General features: G+C 46.1%; 1 long non-coding RNA gene and 1 pseudogene across 1 annotated transcript; one reads left to right on the top strand and one right to left on the bottom strand.

Annotated features, from left to right (window-relative positions):
* The window catches only part of LOC149329177 (uncharacterized), a 112,711-nt pseudogene that overhangs the window by 71,078 nt on the left and 24,382 nt on the right, over positions 1-17,251 (bottom strand).
* On the top strand, positions 2,118-3,636 carry LOC149329178 (uncharacterized). Its single transcript, XR_016285841.1, has 3 exons — positions 2,118-2,269; positions 2,371-2,473; positions 3,390-3,636. It is a non-coding gene; the product is annotated as an uncharacterized LOC149329178 (long non-coding RNA).

Here is a 17,251-nt window from a genome sequence, read left to right as displayed (position 1 = left end):
CTATATGCTTGCCTTAGTGGCGCTACCCCAGGTAGCACACGGCAGCGGGCCAATATTGGAAATCCACTGGCAAAGCGTGGCCCTAACTAGGCCCAGAGTTGCCAGTGAGCATCCGATATTGGTTGTGCCACTCCTTAGCACATCCAACAATGGCCCTGGTTGTCCGTCGCTTTACCAGTATTGGCTGAGCCGTAATTAGATCCTGGCTATCATGGGCCAGGTTAGCCAGGATTGCCCCACTGTTTGCCATTGCTGGCTGTGCCATCATCGAATCCTGGCTATCATGGGCCATGTTAGCCAGTGTTGTTCCACTCTTTGCCAGAATTGGCTATGCCATTTCCGGGAGCTGGCTATATTGGCCTAGGATTGCCACCGCTTATCCAGTGTTCAAAGTATACTGGCAAACGTTGGTAAACATTGTGTCATCCATTAAAATGGGTTTTCAAAATTATTTTTATTGTCGAGTACCAGATCGGCAGTTCATAATTTTCGAACGCGCTAAAACATGCGAGTTCAAAGATTTGGTTTTATTTATTATTATATTTTAACCGAACACTTGCAGTTTGTGAGCAAAGCTACCCATGATTCCGTTGGAAGAGCTGCACTCTGGTTGCGCAGTGAGCAGCAATAATACGTTTAGGAGAATTGCGATCGAAGTCCTGTTGATCAGAATTAACATTCTGATTACACCCGAGACGCCTTCAACAAAAATTGTCAACAGGCGCCTTCAACAAAAATCAAATAAGTTTGATTTGATTAAATTTTTGGAATAAAAAAAAACTTTTTTTTATTCGCTCTAGGAATTCACTGCCGCAGTGCGCAGCTGGTGTCTGCTTCTTGGAGATCGCGATACAAACGTAATAGATTAGCGCAAGTGCATTCGCTAAACCGAAATTGTGCTCAGTTTTGGCAACGTCCAGAAACGAAGCAGTCGCCTCGTAATTTCGAATTATGCGTTGCGCTCGTGAAATATTAGGCGGGTGCTTCATAAACGCACGCGGACACGTGCTAAGCGATTCCTACGCTTCCCTACCTAGTGCCCTGTGATCGCGCCTTTCCCGTGTTTTCTGATTTGCTATTTCCTTCCTTTTCTGCAAATCGTAGTGTTGGAAATTGTTGTTTTTGACCATTTTATTCTTCTGTTGCGTAATTTGCATTGGGGGCAATATAGCTCTTGCTCACGTCCTGGCATATTTACTCGCAAGTTTTTTTTTTCTTTCGAACATGACCTTTATTGATGAAAACCATCGAAAGTAGTTGCGAACCACAATTCAACATGCCTTTGTTTATTTTTGCTTTTTTGCGCGAAACTTCCACACCAACAAACAATTTGAGGATTCCTCGACGACCACTGAATAAATGGACTGACAACTGGCGTTAGACGCATGTTAACCTAGCTTGTTTGGCGTATGTACGGTACATGAAACTATGAAAGAGCACGCATTCTGCTTGGATATTTTTTTTGCTTTATATTTTTGTTATTATGTGGTAACATTTTAAGCTATCTTGAACTAACAGAAGCCACATCATACGGCCCCACAAAATACGCGAGTGTCTGAACTCGTTTTGGCGAAATTCATCTTGAAGCTCCAAGTTTTTCACTTCAAAATTTTCGGGCTTTTGCTGCAGCTTTGTAGCAATACTTTGACGCTTCCGTGTTTCCCATCCACTTGTTTCTTGTAGGTATTGCTTTCCGTACTGCCTGTGGCCATGTGACTCATTCTCCAAAAATTCCAAACCCTTTTCACGTGTTTTGGCCCCTTTCCCTCTCTCTTTCAAGTCTTCCCATATCTCCCTACCTGTTCTCCCGGCCGCGCCCTTTTTTTAGGTAGCGGGCTAACCCCCCCACCCCGCGAAGCGCTTTTTTTTCTTTTTGATTGTCACTTCCTCAAAGCTATTTTCCCTCGCGCGCAGCTACCCGCTTCGCTGTTTGTGCACCCTTCCACGATCTCCCTGTCTCCACCTTTCAGCTCGAGAACTTTTCTCGGAACCACAAAACCTGTGTAAAGGAAAACGACTCTCTCCCCTCCAGCCAACCCCCAACCCCCCCCCTCCCCCCACCATCGTCTCCACTGCTCGTCTTGGAACCGCGCGACGCATCACAAAACATTCTTGACTCCACGGCGGAGCCCAACCACGTGCACAACCAACACGACGAAAATGCATGCACACTCGATCTAGCACCGTTCATAGTCTGTGCACGCGAAAAGCCACGCTCATATATTAGGAGAGCTCCGACGCTGTTCGTACCGCCTGCAAGATCTTATTTGTAAGTACTAAAACTCTTTTATCTTGATATACGTCTGGAAGTTAAAGTGGTTTTTGTAGTAAACGTTGCTTTGATTACATGTGCCTTTATTTTTTCGGCAGGAAAAGAGAGCGAGCCAATAAGCACGAGGACGACTTCTGTGTACCCACTCTCATTGCGAAATGGCTTGCTTGACGTTGTGCGCAGTGGAATTGTGGCCGAATGGTGAGAATTTAATTTTTCGTCTTTGGTGAGATGAACTCACTAAAGATTCACTACTTTGGCTAACAGCGGGTTTGAACTCATATGACCTGATATGGGATGCATTCGGGAATATGTCCTTTACCGCTTATGCACGACGGAAATCAGAACCGTTTAATTAATTTTTCACTGCAGACCAGTTGGTAAGAATATGTGTAATACTTCCGTACTGTTTTTTTTTTTTTTGCCTTCTACACTTGCAGACAAAATAGAAAATCCGCAATTTCTGGTTAAAGCTTTTGCCCAAGTTCTCTCGCAATGAAAAAGGGCATTACTCTGGACTATCAGACTAGTATTTTTGTGTGGTTTGCAAGTCGCAGTTTCGAATCCAATTATAGCATGCATGCGAAGCGACTAAGGTAAAACAAAGGTGCCCTGAGTTCCTTGCGTTCAGCGTATTTCGCAAAAAATCGCAAGCCGTATTTTTAACCCTATTAAAAAAAACTAATCAAAAATGTTGTTTTCACGTCCATGTGGAAGAGACGCTACAACCTGTGCATATTTACTTGAATAAAAAATTAGCTCGCAATTTAGATACGAGTTATGATATTAAAACAAAATAATACATTAATCTGTTTTCAATATCACATTAATTTGCTTATCTCGCATTGAATATATTTACTGGGAGTGCGACACGACGCATTGGACTAAATTAAACCATTTGGTATAACGGAAGTTTAGTAAATTAAATTCCACTTTGTGCAACTAATGTGGTGCTGGTTCTTAAGAATAAATTTAAAATTATCCTGTAAAATATGTTGCTAGTGTCTTCACGATGACTGTGTTTCACAAAATTCGGTGTTATTTAATCATTTTTGTTTTTTTTCTGTGATGGCCATAATTCAGCTTACCATGACATCATGCATCTCGATCGTTACAGGCTTGGCGCATCGTGAGGCCATCGTGCAAGAGCTGGACGAGGAATTTGTTTGAATGCAGTCCAGCAGCCCTCTTGCAAGCGGAGTGCAACGATTACTTCGGATATGACTGATCAGTTCACTGGAGGACAGCTCCATTGAGCATTTTATGGATGCCTTAGCCGTGCTGCAGCAGCTTGCCCAGATGCTTTGCCCAACCTGATCGGCACGCACCAAACTTGAAAATAAATTGTTTTCCCACAGCCTCTACCACCATGCTCTTGCACCCCCTTTCTTTGCTCCCCAGGGTGGCTGGTGGTAGCGCAAACCATCCTGTGCGGGCTAAAAGCGTGATTCTTGTAACTCAAAGCAATAAACGGGTCTTTTTTCTGGAATTCTTTCGCACCCTCTACTATGAATATTTGCTAGGTAGAATGGTATGTACATCCATCCACAGTGCCGGTCATTGGCTAGTGGGTTAATTGCATGTGCCAGCGTTCGAAAGCTGGATGCCATTATTCGAAAGCTGGAAACCATTATTCGAAAGCTGGATGCCATTATTCGAAAGCTGGAAACCATTATTCGAAAGCTGGCTACCAATGTTTAAAAGTTGGCTACCAATGTTTGAAAGCTGGCTACCAATGTTTGAAAGTTGGATACCAGTATGAGACCCTTGCTGGCCCATGCTGCAGAACGAACATTGGTACTGCGTTGGCCGCTTGATCGTCCGAACATTGGCCCAAAACTGGCATGAAAGTAGGTCCAATGTGTGATGTGGTAGCGCTCGGCCCAAATGCCAGTGTAGGACCGATGTTCGTGCCAATTTTTGCCAACAGTTGACCGACCTTCGGCCAATGTTGTTGTGCTGCCTGGGACGCTACTCACTGTTACCACGTTCCGCCAGCACAATATCCTTTATTGCTGGTATTTATTTTGGTCGGATGTTTTAGGGGAATAGCTTTCCTTTGTAGCCGTATGGCTGCGCTCGGGTGGATGTCAACGACTAAGTACTCCTATTTGGTATTTATTTTGGGTCGCGCATTTTTTCTCATTTTATTTCCGCGTCTCTTCTTCTTCTCTACTAATTTGTTGATATGATGTTTATCATGACTGTATGTTTCCCTTTTGTTTCCTTTGGTTATGAATGCAGAGTATAGTATTTTTACGCACTACTTACGCATTGCCCAATGGGCCTCTAAGGATTTCAAATAAATAATTAAATAAGCACAAGCGACGCCACTGGAGCCTCTTGTCAATTCTGGGAACGAAGGTTTTCTGCTTTTTGGAGGGTGCGACCCAGGAGACTGTAACTACGAATTTGGCAACATCCCGCATTTGCATCGTGGGGGAGCGGGAGGGCGATACGAATAACTTAAAGGGGTTGTGAAAAGAAAATGAAGCTGCCCGATTTTAATTTTTACTGCTTCCATAAACATTAGACATGCTAATTCCGAAATATTTCGACTCAATATTGAGTCTTCATTTAATAAAGCCCGTTCGAAATCGCTGCCTTTTTGAGCTCATGAAACGACCACGCGCCGCCGTCGGCTGGCACACGCACTACTCGACTACGTCATTTTAAGAACTTCAGAAACGTAGAGATATCTTCAACTTTCGTTTGCCCTAAAATAATAGCTTTATGGGAAATTCAGAAAGTGAGACAAGGTTTTACGATTATTTGCACGCGTAATTGCACTCTGTTAAACTGCAGCGCGTGGTCATACATCAATCACTGACCTGGGACCAGTTTCGGTTTCGGTTCTGCTTCTCCATCCTCCTTGGCTTCAGTATCAGCGGCTCGACATAGCCTTGCGTACGTGAACCTATCTAGGTGGTGTTCCTTGACAGCGGTGGTTTGAGTCAGAGAATCGAGCTGAGCAAGGCCAGTCCATCTCGACGACTCTCTGTTTACATGAACTCGATACGAACGAGTCAGCTATCGCGGCGCGCATCGGCTCCGCGCTTCTGTTCTTTGCTGCGGAAAAATATATTCCAGAAGCGTGAAGAGGGTTAGGCATAAATTGCAGGTGGGGCTGCGAGTCAACCCACCCCTTGCGATAGAGATGAAGACTCGAGTCCACGACCGGGTTCGGAGGTTCACGGGCGGGGCTCCCGCAGGCAGAGGTGTCGCGGTCTCTCGGCATGACTGCTACTTGCCGGGCGCGCGACGTGCCGTTTTGAGCGGCGTAACGACTGACAGCAGCTCGCCGCCTGCGCCCAACCGATGTCAATGACAGGCCGCGCGCGGCGCGTCGCACTGACAACGGGTAGAATGCGAGGGCGCAGAGCGCCAGCGTCATAATGACGTGGGGGCGCGTTTCTCAGAGCCGGCCTGTCAGCCTGGATGCCGGCCGCCGGCGTCAGAAAAACACGCTAGTATTATTTGTTCACGCTCATAACAAGCACTGGAATAGATGAATGCCAAAAATGAATCATTTTTGAGGATCGCTGGCTGATGCCGAGTTGCTGGCAGTATTTAATTCGGCGATACAAGCAAATTTCATCCAATGACCGCTTTATTTACGGCCTGGTCGCCGCTCGCATAGCTGGCATGCATTTGCTAGCTCCGCTGGCGTCGCGGAAATCGAGCATATCTTTATTTTGTTATGGGACAGGCTCACAGTTAAAGGGGTGACGAGAGTAGTACCTTTTACAGCGCTGACCAGTTCCGAAGCTCCCTCAGCTGCGGTATCGATAGTATCGATGCAAAACCAGGTAGGCTTAGCGACGACCAGGGCCGCCGGCAAGCCTCGATCGCAGCTTCATCGCCCGGCGCGTCCGCAGGCGGCATCGTTGCCGAAAGCTCGGCATGCTGCCACTGCTCGAATATAACAGGCAGCCTTTCTGATAGCATGGCGTTGTTTTGTCTTTTCTGGTGCGAATGTGAAATACAGCGAGTCTGCAGGCCGGCCGGCAAACCTGGATCCCGTCCGCTGGCGTCATAAAAATGAGCTAAATATTTTTCTTCACGTAAATAATAAACTTTGGGAGCAAGAAGTGTGGAAAATAGATCATTTTTGAGGATCGTTGTACAATGCCGAGTTGCTGGTAGAAGCAGCAACTGTAATACGAGCAAATTTCTTGTCACAACCGCCGCTGCCCGCGGCCGTTGCGGTCCGGCTTGCGCGCCTGGCGTCCGCTATATAGCTCCGCTGCCGAGCGCACCGCAACAATGACCATATGTTTTGTTGTGAGACGATGCTGTTGACAGTAAAGCGATGCCAAAAGCAGGCATTTTATTATAACACAGGCTACTTCCGAAGCGCTGTCCACCGCGGCTTCAATGCGAAACAGGCCTAGCGACGACCAGGGCAGCCAGAGAGCAGTGCAGTTCGTCGCCCGGCGCGCCCGCGTCCAGCGCCGTTGCCGAAAGCGCGCTACGTGGGCAGGCATGCTTTGTGGCCGCCCGAGTACAGCCGGCAGTCTTTCTGATAACATCGCTATTTTGTCTTTTCTGGTGCGAACTTCAGTAGCAGCGCGCAGGCGCTGGTGTGCGGTGGCAAAGTGTTACACCGGATGTGGGCCGGGCATGAGTCTAATGGCGCAAAGATGCTTGCCGCTCCGTGTCCCTGCTTGCTGTAGGCGGCAGTTCGCAAGCGGCGACTGGTGCGGCGCGCCGTCCAAGTTTTCGCACATGTGTCAGCTTGACACCTCCATGGCTTGACAGCTAGCAGACTCCATTCTGAGCAGACGACGCTGCCACATTCGAGTCAATATGCGTGCTGTAACCTCGGTCAACTATGGCTAAACAGGCCTCGCTAAGCCATGTTGTGTTGACGACAGAAGCCTCTGATTGGCTTCTTAAAATGACGTTTGCTGTGAGTTGAGGGGGACGCGCGCTGGGAAACCGAAATTTAGTTTTTTTCGCTATTCAATCAACCCAGACGATGAAACGAACCAAAGTATACTATAGAATGAAGGGTCAGAATTCCTAATAGGCAACCTGCAGTGTAGTTTGCCGGTACATGTGGCGCCGTCTCGCGGACGAAGAGACAAGCACTGAGTAGGCAGCTCCCCAGGTAGCACACGGCAGCGGGCCAATATTGAAAATCCACTGGCAAAGCGTGGCCCTAACTAGGCCCAGAGTTGCCAGTGAGCATCCGATATTGGTTGTGCCCCTCCTTAGCACATCCAACAATGGCCCTGGTTGTCCGTCGCTTTACCAGTATTGGCTGAGCCGTAATTAGATCCTGGCTATCATGGGCCAGGTTAGCCAGGATTGCCCCACTGTTTGCCATTGCTGGCTGTGCCATCATCGAATCCTGGCTATCATGGACCATGTTAGCCAGTGTTGTTCCACTCTTTGCCAGAATTGGCTATGCCATTTCCGGGAGCTGGCTATATTGGCCTAGGATTGCCACCGCTTATCCAGTGTTCAAAGTATACTGGCAAACGTTGGTAAACATTGTGTCATCCATTAAAATGGGTTCAAAATTATTTTTATTGTCGAGTACCATATCGGCAGTTCATAATTGTCGAACGCGCTAAAACATGCGAGTTCAAAGATTTGGTTTTATTGATTATTATATTTTAACCGAACACTTTTACAGTTTGTGAGCAAAGCTACCCATGATTCCGTTGGAAAAGCTGCACTCCGGTTGCGCAGTGAGCAGCAATAATACGTTTAGGAGAATTGCGATCGAAGTCCTGTTGATCAGAATTAACGTTCTGATTACACCCGAGACGCCTTCAACAAAAATTGTCAACAGGCGCCTTCAACAAAAATCAAATAAGTTTGATTTGATTAAATTTTTGGAATAAAAAATCACTTTTTTTTATTCGCTCTAGGAATTCACTGCCGCAGTGCGCAGCTGGTGTCTGCTTCATGGAGATCGCGATACAAACGTAATAGATTAGCGCAAGTGCATTCGCTGAACCGAAATTGTGCTCAGTTTTGGCAACGTCCAGAAACGAAGCAGTCGCCTCGTAATTTCGAATTATGCGTTGCGCTCGTGAAATATTAGGCGGGTGCTTCATAAACGCACGCGGACACGTGCTAAGCGATTCCTACGCTTCCCTACCTCGTGCCCTGTGATCGCGACTTTCCCGTGTTTTCTGATTTGCTATTTCCTTCCTTTTCTGCAAATCGTAGTGTTGGAAATTGTTGTTTTCGACCATTTTATTCTTCTGTTGCGTAATTTGCATTGGGTTCAATATAGCTCTTGCTCACGTCCTTGCATATTTACTCGCAAGTTTTTTTTTCTTTCGAACATGACCTTTATTGATGAAAACCATCGAAAGTAGTTGCGAACCACAATTCAACATGCCTTTGTTTGTTTTTGCTTTTTGCGCGAAACTTCCACACAACAAACAATTTGAGGATTCTTCGACGACCACTGAATAAATGGACTGACAACTGGCGTTAGACGCATGTTAACCTAGCTTGTTTGGCGTATGTACGGTACATGAAACTATAAAAGAGCGCGCATTCTGCTTGGATATTTTTTTGCTTTATATTTTTGTTGTTATGTGGTAACATTTTAAGCTATCTTGAACTAACAGAAGCCACATCATACGGCCGCACAAAATACGCGAGTGTCTGAAGTCGTTTTGGCAAAATTCATCTTGAAGCTCCAAGTTTTTCACTTCAAAATTTTCGGGCTTTTGCTGCAGCTTTGTAGCAATACTTTGACGCTTCCGTGTTTCCCATCCACTTGTTCCTTGTAGGTATTGCTTTCCGTACTGCCTGTGGCCATGTGACTCGTTCTCCAAAAATTCCAAACCCTTTTCACGTGTTTTGGCCCCTTTCCCTCTCTCTTTCAAGTCTTCCCATATCTCCCCACCTGTTCTCCCGGCCGCGCCCTTTTTTTAGGTAGCGGGCTAACCCCCCACCCCGCGAAGCGCTTTTTTTTCTTTTTGGTTGTCACTTCCTCAAAGCTATTTTCCCTCGCGGGCAGCTACGCGCTTCGCTGTTCGTGCACCCTTCCACGATCTCCCTGTCTCCACCTTTCAGCTCGAGGACTTTTCTCGGAACCACAAAACCTGTGTAAAGGAAAATGACTCTATCCCCTCCAGCCAACCCCCTCCCCACCATCGTCTCCACTGCTCGTCTTGGAACCGCGCGACGCATCACAATAAGACATTCTTGACTCCATGGCGGAGCCCAACCACGTGCACAATCAACACGACGAAAATGCATGCACACTCGAGCTAGCACCGTTCATAGTCTGTGCACGCGAAAAGCCACGCTCATATATTAAGAGAGCTCCGACGCTGTTCGTACCGCCTGCAAGATCTTATTTGTAAGTACTAAAACTCTTTTATCTTGATATATGTCTGGAAGTTAAAGTGGTTTTTGTAGTAAACGTTGCTTTGACTACATGCGCCTTTATTTTTTCGGCAGGAAAACAGAGTGAGCCAAAAAGCACGAGGACGACTTCTGTGTACCCACTCTCATTGCGAAATGGCTTGCTTGACGTCGTGCGCCGTGGAATTGTGGCCGAATGGTGAGAATTTAATTTTTCGTCTTTGGTGAGATGAACTCACTGAAGATTCACTACTTTGGCTAACAGCGGGTTTGAACTCATATGACCTGAGATGGGATGCATTCGGGAATATGTCCTTTACCGCTTATGCACGACGGAACTCAGAACCGCTTAATTAATTTTCCACTGCAGACCAGTTGGTAAAGGTGCCCTGCCACGTAGATAAAGCATGGGGTCTTTATTCTTTGTATGCAGAGTAAGGGACATTGTGAGTCCTGAACGCGCAATGAGATCACCGAAATCATAATAATTAATATTTTAATCTTCGCTAGAAATGGTTGTTTCGAGCCGATGGTGGCGCAACGCGGCGGCCATTTGCGGCAGCGGAAATGAGCTGGCATCCAGATAGGGCGCTGCCTTTCTCATTGGTTGGGCGTCCAGTTTGCATATTGTTCCGTTATACTTGCGAAATGGATCCAAAATGTTATGTCTCTGAGTACTGAAAGCTTTTCGCATGCCACAAAAACTGGAAAGAAGCAAGGAAAGCGAACGAAAACTAACAAAAATAAAGCTAGGGGCGGCACTTTCCATTCCGCTTCAAACCTTCGTGGCGGCCAGCGCTGTTCAAAAAACGTTGGCTCAAACCATGAAGCGCGCGCGTCGAAACCGGCCGTGACCATACCAAGACGGCAGCGAAAAAAAAAAAAAACCAGTCGACACACCTTGCCCAAAATTGTGAAGAGAAAGGCCCGACAGGAGTCGGGAGTCGAGTTTGGGGGGGAGGGGAGCTACTGCCGACAGCCTTCCAGTCCGACTAAAAAAGAAACTTCGGGGAGCTTCCTTTGTTGTTAGTCGCCCCTGCCTTGACTACGGCGTCGCGTACACGGGGGAAAGACGCCGTCACCCCGGCAAAGCAACAACTGCATGCACGCTTCCGCTGCGTGTGCGCTAGGCGCGGTTCTGATTGGTAGCGCCCAATCTTGGTACTGGGTGAGTGAAATGGGCGAGTGAAATGCGTTTTCGTCTGAGCTTTTCATTTCGAATTTTCAGAGTGGAATAACTTTCGTTTGCATGCTCCGATTTCAATAATTCTTTTTGCTCTGGTCTCTGGAAAGCATGATGAATCTATTTAACGATATTAAGTGGTATGGAGGAAATCATCGCGGTGTGGTAAGAATATGTGTAATACTTCCGTACTGTTTCTTTTTGCCTTCTACACTTGCAGACTCAATAGAAAATCCGCAATTTCTGGTTAAAGCTTTTGCCCAAGTTCTCTCGCAATGAAAAAGGGCATTGCTCTGGACTATCAGACTAGTATTTTTGTGTGGTTTGCAAGTCGCAGTTTCGAATCCAATTATAGCATGCATGCGAAGCGAGTAAGGTAAAACAAAGGTGCCCTGAGTTCCTTGCGTTCAGCGTATTTCGCAAAAAATCGCAAGCCGTATTTTTAACGTACCCTATTAAAGAAAACTAATCAAAAATGTTGTTTTGACGTCCCTGTGCAAGAGACGCTACAACCTGTGCATATTTACTTGAATAAAAAATTAGCTCGCAATTTAGAGATACGAGTTATGATATTAAAACAAAATAATACATTAATCTGTTTTCAATATCACATTAATTTGCTTATCTCGCATTGAATATATTTACTGGGAGTGCGACACGACGCATTGGACTAAATTAAACCATTTGGTATAAGAGAAGTTTAGTAAATTAAATTCCACTTTGTGCAACTAATGTGGTGCTGGTTCTTAAGAATAAATTTAAAATTATCCTGTAAAATATGTTGCTAGTGTCTTCACGATGACTGTGTTTCACAAAATTCGGTGTTATTTAATCATTTTTGTTTTTGTTCTGTGATGGCCATAATTCAACTTACCATGACATCATGCATCTCGATCGTTGCAGGCTTGGCGCTTCGTGAGGCCATCGTGCAAGAGCTGGACGAGGAATTTGTTTGAATGCAGTCCAGCAGCCCTCTTGCAAGTGGAGTGCAACGATTACTTCGGATATGACTGATCAGTTCACTGGAGGACAGCTCCGTTGAGCATTTTATGGATGCCTTAGCCGTGCCGCATCAGCTTGCCCAGATGCTTTGCCCAACCTGATCGGCACGCACCAAACTTGAAAATAAATTGTTTTCCCACAGCCTCTGCCACCATGCTCTTGGGCCCCCTTTCTTTACTCCCCAGGGTGGCTGGTGGTAGCGCAAACCATCCTGTGCGGACTAAAAGCGTGATTCTTGTAACTCAAAGCAATAAACGGGTCTTTTTTCTGGAATTCTTTCGCACCCTCTATTATGAACATTTGCTAGGTAGAATGGTATGTACATCCATCCACAGTGCCGGTCATTGGCGAGTGGGTTAATTGCATGTGCCAGCGTTCGAAAGCTGGATGCCATTATTCGAAAGCTGGAAACCATTATTCGAAAGCTGGATGCCATTATTCGAAAGCTGGAAACCATTATTCGAAAGCTGGCTACCAATGTTTGAAAGTTGGCTACCAATGTTTGAAAGCTGGCTACCAATGTTTGAAAGTTGGATACCAGTATGCGACCTTTGCTGGCCCATGCTGCAGAACGAACGTCGGTACTGCGTTGGCCACTTGATCGTCCGAACATTGGCCCAAAACTGGCATGAAAGTAGGTCCAATGTGTGAAGTGGTAGCGCTCGGCCCAAATGCCAGTGTAGGACCGATGTTCGTGCCAATTTTTGCCAACAGTTGACCGACCTTCGGCCAATGTTGTTGTGCTGCCTGGGTCGGCGCGCCCAGACCGGCTCCGCTTCCCGAGAAAGGCGCAAACAGCTAGGTTGTAGTAGTATTAGTGGTTATTTATTGGTACATTTAATATGGAAGGTAAAAGAATGTTTTCTGCCCCGGCATCTGCTATCGCAGCTGGAAGCACCTGAGCTGGGGCAGCGAAATTATTATTATTATTTATTATTTACAGATACTGCTGTCTCAGGTTCGAGACATAGCAGGAGTGGTTGCATAAAGAAGAAAATCATAATACATGAAAAGGCACTTGTTTTAGAAATTGCGCCGGTGGAAGCTGTCGCAACGCACCATCAAGAGAATTCCACATCTCAACTGTGTGCGGAAAAAAAAGAAAATTTGTGGCAATCAAGGAAAGATCTGAATGGTGTGATGTTCATGGGATCTGTGCGGCGGGCCACACGTGCAGTGCGACCAGGGAATGAAATGGGGGCAGCTATAGAAACGGATTTGTGCACTATTTTGTGTAGCATTACAAGCCAGTCACATTTTCGTTGATGCTCGAGGGAATTCAGTGATAAAACATGGTAATGTAGTGAAGGGGTAAAGTTGCGATCGTACCGGTTAAAAATGAATCTAATCGCTTTTTTCTGTATCGACTCAAGTTTATCTTTATCATGCACAAGGTGAGGGGACCACACGACTGACGCGTATTCAAGAAGCGGCATGACCAGGGATTTATAAGCTGTTAGTTTGCATTCTTTAGTAGCGCCCTTTAAAGTTCTTCTTAGGTAGCCTAAGTTTTGTAATGATTTTGCGCATATATTATCAACATGCTTATGCCATTTTAGGTTCGGGGAGAATACTACGCCAAGGTACCTGAATTCGTGGACACCTTCCAGTATGTGTTCTGCATTGCCGTACTTGAAATGTAAGGGTTGAAATGTAAGGCAGTGTGTAGAAGTGAAAGGAAAGGGGTGAAGGGATAGTAGAAAGGACAGCGGAAGGGGTACACTGTCAATAAATCTATTTACATATCTACATGGTAAATATAAACATATATACAGGTCGCACGCGCGTGAAGATCTGGAAGATCACAGTACAATCACACGCGCACGACACAAAGCACAGAAACAGCTGGAGTAGGGGCGTCCAGCTGTTCATCGTCCGAGGTAGCACACGCGGAGCGTTCGGTCACTGCACGTAACTACCTGGCGGAGAACAGGCGGGACGTCAAGCCCGCCTGTTCGAGGAATGCACAGAGGCTCACCATTGTTCGCTCACGGGTGCGCGCACTGCCGTGCGGCCACAAAAGCGTTGCGAGGGAGTCTGGGAGAATGGCTAGGTTGTGCAGCGTTGCGGATTTTCTGTAAGCTTTGCGTCGGCCGAAATTTCAGCGCCGTCCGTTTCCTTCACTGACTGCACATGATTACTCTCGTAAAGGCGACGTCCTTTTTCGAGCTCCGGTCGCCGAAAATACACATCGATGGCATCAAATAGGCTTGAATCCGCAATATAAAACAACAGACATATTCAAATTCGTACTGGGCGCGCACGCCGCAAAGAGCGTCCGCCTACCCAGTGTCAAAAAAAAACATATGGTGGCGGCGCTGTAAGCAGCGCGACCGCGGCGCCGCCTGGCTATTGCAGGGGGCCTATAAGGCTATGAGAGACGCCGTAGTGGAGGGCTCCGGAAATATCGACCACGTGGGGTTCTTTAACATGCACTGACATCGCACAGTACACGGGCCTTTGAAATTTCTCCTCCAAAGAAATTCAACCGCTTGAACTCACGCCTTAAGTAGAACAAAATGGCTGCAAATTCTACTGTGCTACACACATGGCATAAATTACATAGGCTGCTGTGAACGTAAGCGGTTTTAGGCAAATACAAGCCTAGCTTCTTGATTTCCAACGCAGCAGAGTACGGGACAACCGCAGGAATTTTGTCAAAGACAGAGGTCTTCAGCGAAGCACGTGGCCCCATCTACCTGGTGGCAAGGCCTTTGTACCAACCAGCCGCTAACTCGTCTGGCTTGCCGACTGCTTGCCGGCCACCATCATCCGCCAGCTGCAAACGAAACTGGTCACGTTTCGGAAACATCCATACAAGGATTCGCAAGAGGCTCTCAGGGGAACGCGTTCGAAAGCTTGTGTATGTGCAGTCGAACCAAGCTGCGGACAAAGCTTCAATCCATGCTGCTGCGCGTAGTACTGTAGCGACACTAACTCTGAGTCTTTCCCTTTCTCGGTGCAGTAAAACAAGAAGTTCGTTCCATAAATATGATATTTATGTCTCCATATACGCCTGATGACAAATCATTCTTTATCTTCTCGGTGCAGTAGAACAAGAAGTTCGTTTCACAATATGACATCTACAACCGCATATTCCGCTGAACTTCGGAGCATTATTATTTATCGTTGTGCTGTTGCAAACAAATCTGTTTTCGTCACGCTTTGAAAAATTTCCAATTTTTCATGAAAAAAACGGGAAAAAAAGTAACTAAATACGTTACTCGTTACACTAAAAAAAAACGCGTTACCGCCCTACGTTACCTACCAAAAAGGTAACGCGTTACCGTTACCGTTACCGAAAAAAGTATCGCACGTTACTTTGCCGTTACTCTATGACCATAAATTTTATTCAGTGTGTCCTCGCTGTAAGAACTCAAGATAACAATTTTATAAATCTCATACTTCATAGAATTCCAACTTCACAAAGAAAGAACACTTGCTTCTGGGCTATTTGGTTTTGGTTCATATTTGAATAGGTTTTAGGCGCAAAAAACAGACGAGACACATAGGAATTAGGTAATAGGACACAGCGCCATCGCCGAAACAGGACGATGGCGCTTCGTCCTGTTACCTTCCTATGTGTCTCGTCTGTTTTTTACGCCTAAAACCTTGTCAAATATGTTCACAAAGAAAACAGCTGAACTCAACAAATTTACAGGAATTCTGGTGTGCTTCTGCTTACGAAATTACGCGGAAATCGTGTAGCAATAAAGAAATGCTTAAATGTCAGTTCCAGAAAAAATAAATTTGCGCACGAAAACAATTTTTTTTTACTTGAACCTGCATAATTATCGCAAAATGCGAGTGTTTATGTCAAGGCGTTCAAGGTCAGCTTTGCTCGCAATAACCAGAAACGTAGCCGCAGTTGCAGATAGAAACAGCCGGTTGACTGCAATCCCCTTTTCTGTGCTGTACCATTGTACTCTTTCCAGGACTCTCTTGGGGCCATCTTGAATGAACTGGCGACATTCCTGAGTTCGTGAGTGGTTTGGGGACGGAGACAAGTGTGTGACGGCGTGTTCGTGGTTTTTTTTTTTTTAGTTGAGTGCGTCGTCAAGGACAGGTGTTTTTTGGCATGCACGCGAGCCGCAACACGGGTCGTCGAAAACACCTGTAGATTTTGTTTATTTGAAAAATCATTTTCGGCGTTTTTCTTTTTTCTTTCCGCCTCTTTTTCAAAAAGAGGCGGAGGCGGGCATTTGGAATAAAAAGTAGCTAGTAACGTGACACCTCACGTTGCCGGAAAATGTTAACGTATGTACGTTACCCGTTACAGTTCCGAAATGGTAACGAGTACGTTACTAAGTTTCCGAAAAAAGTAAAGCGTTACCGGCAACACTGCGGGGGAGCCTCGATCGGTTGCACATGTAGCGAGCTGCATACGCGAAACTGCTCGCCCTACACCTTCTTTGGAGTACGGGGTCCACTGAGTAAGGCACTGGCGAGCCCTGAGCTCCGCCTACTTGTTTGTGTATTGCCAATGCACTCTTATTGGTTGGAATTACGCGCGAGCAGGAATAGTAAACTTCCGACCAACTGCCGAAGGTTTTGAAACCAGCCGAAAACAAAGAAGTTGAAAGAGCGCGCCGAGTCTCAATCTTAGCCTTTCTTTTAAACCACATTTTTCTTAAACTGCCTTCTATTTCATTCCAGTCCTTAATAAACCAGTTCTGTTTGTTAAGTTGGAATTACTGCCCCAACCGGCAACGTGTCGCCGGACGGGCGGACGAAGACCGGAAATGTTCATTGTACTACTAACCGCCGTGTATGCGACCACCGGCCAACGTGCCATCATCGTTCGTCGATCGCGACGAGCATGCGACCAGCCCAAACAGGCCACCCTACGTCGGAAGTTAAGTGTAGTTGTCGCATCCGAGGAGGACGCAATGGTTCCCACTGGATCTCGAGTTCGTTGTCTTAGCGCTAAATCCAAAAAAGAGCAAAAACGTGGTAAAAATGCGTCAAGCGCCCAGCTAGCGCACTGAAAACATGGCGCAGAGGAGGAAGCATGAAGGAAGGCAGTCGGAGCGCCGCCGAAGAGCTAGGTGCGAGGCTTATTCGGAACACGGTGCGCATATTGTGAGTAATTAATGTCAACGATCTGGTAAAATCATATACAAGTCGTTGAATAATTAAGGAGAATGTAAACAGGAAAGTAAACAGAGTATAACGCTTTACAGAATCTGTACAAAGTGAGTCAATAGTTTCTAGGTCGCACTGTCAGGTTTTCTGCAGTTTATTATGACACTTAATACGTGTGTAAAGCTACCAAGGCTTCCAGACGTGAGAATGATGCCTCTCCTAACACATACACTTATTTCGAGGTTCAGGGATGGTGTTGTAGACGTTCCAGTACGCAGCTTAAAAACTAACTCCGTAGCCCGGAGACTTTTGACCACGGGCCCCATACATGAGGTCAAAAAAATTCGAATACTCGAACTCTTCATCAA

The sequence above is a fragment of the Amblyomma mixtum genome, chromosome 9 (assembly GCF_055824585.1).
Source record: "Amblyomma mixtum isolate Tamu chromosome 9, ASM5582458v1, whole genome shotgun sequence".
Lineage (NCBI taxonomy): Eukaryota > Metazoa > Arthropoda > Arachnida > Ixodida > Ixodidae > Amblyomma > Amblyomma mixtum.
The sequence above is the reverse complement of the archived record's forward strand: the minus strand, read 5'-3'. Positions and strand labels throughout refer to the sequence as shown.